Consider the following 1,635-nt stretch of genomic DNA (forward strand, 5'->3'; position numbering starts at 1 on the left):
ATGATCCCTATTTTTTTTTTCAGCCTAAAAATTAAATTATAGTTACTCCCAGTATGTCTTAAAATCTTCCCAGGACATCACAATGGAGCCTGTGAATTTCTGAGAGACTTCTCTGTGCATTTCCTTCAAGCAAGAGCTGCCCCACCCAAACTCAACCAAAGGTGGTGGATTGGTGTACATGGTCTACTTTTGCAGTCAGGCACTTTGTAGAAAGACCATGCATGGTTTGGCTAGAGAAGTACTTTCTGGTTTGCGGCATTGGACCAATGTCCCAAAGGAAGTTGTCGATTGTGTGTCATCATTGGTCCTACTGATGTGGGTAGAGAGGCTGCCTGCAGAGCTGGCTTCTCTGACGAGACTCATGCTCATGCCATCACCATGGCTTGCAGCTCTGCCCACCAAGCCCAAGACTATGCGTGATGGTTTGATAACTTCTGGACAGGGTGGTGTGGTCATGACAGTGAAGGTCTGGCAGCTGTATTTGTCATTCAAGGAAAATAAGGAACATGACGCTTGATCTTCATGAGGCCAAGACTTTGGGTCAGCAAACATCCGTAGTCTCTAGGTTCAGACTAAATTTCCTATCGTTAGAGCTCCGTGCAGTGGCCAAGTTCTCCACCAATGAGAAAAGGAGTCACTGTGCAGATGGACTGACCACCGGCTTTGCTCTTTCCCAGATGGACTGGAATGAGTACACCTTGCCCTTACACAGCTTGGCCAAGAAGGCACAGGACTCCTGTCTGATGCTCCACCCTTCAGAGTACCAGGAAAAGATACAGTTCACAAAGAAGACGGCATTTCTCCTTCCTCTCTGAAGCAGATGGCCAAACTCAAAATAGCATTCATCAAGACCTATGGCACACGGCCAGCTGCAAATTCTTCTCTCCTGACTGATGGTGGATTGGCAATGCTCTCCTTACAGTAAAAGAAAAAGTTCTCGCCATGCACTATCCTCTGAAGGCACATGGGAGAGATCTTGCGTATGTTTCTCGGGATCCAAAAGATCAAATTTCACTTGGACACATGTATCCAAAAGTTCTGGAAAAGGCAGTATTAACAATGAATGATACTGATGTTTTGGAACCTTCTGAAGCCTCATGACCTCTCATGATGTCTCATGAAGCTTCTCAAGTCAGGCAGTGGCTCATTTTAAAACTGTGGATTCTGATTAGTTTGCACATAACTACGTGGGAAGAAGCACCAAAGTTGGATCACCTCCTTTTGAGAAGGAGGTTTCATATGTAGACTATTTTAGAAGTATTTGACAATGGAAGTGGACCCTGGGACACCAATCTGGAGCTAATGGTTACCAGGTGGTGAAGACAGCTGCCAAGATCATGGAAGGAAGGAGGCCAGTAAGGCTTAGTGGCTGTTGGGCAGCAGCAGGGCCGGGCGATGGTATATTAGGGCAAGCTAATCCAAGATAAGAGAAAAAAAAGGTGACATGGGACACTCACTTTGGGCAGTGCCAAGTGAAATCTGGAGTTCCTAGCTCCTCCTAGGAAAACCCAAATTGTGACCTTCTGTGAAATACTTTGGAATTCAGCTTTACTAGTGTTCTGAGCTTTCCAGTAATGCTGGCTTACCGTTACTGCCTTTGGAGGGATTTTGCAGTGACCAGAATCTCACACCCGT

General features: G+C 45.9%; 1 pseudogene; it reads left to right on the forward strand.

Annotated features, from left to right (window-relative positions):
* Nucleotides 1-217: 217 nt before the first annotated feature.
* On the forward strand, nucleotides 218-1,265 carry LOC116880849 (annotated as a pseudogene).
* Nucleotides 1,266-1,635: the final 370 nt, after the last annotated feature.

Source organism: Lontra canadensis, unplaced genomic scaffold, assembly GCF_010015895.1.
Source record: "Lontra canadensis isolate GAN:19392208 unplaced genomic scaffold, GSC_riverotter_1.0 scaffold68, whole genome shotgun sequence".
Taxonomy (NCBI): Eukaryota; Metazoa; Chordata; class Mammalia; order Carnivora; family Mustelidae; genus Lontra; species Lontra canadensis.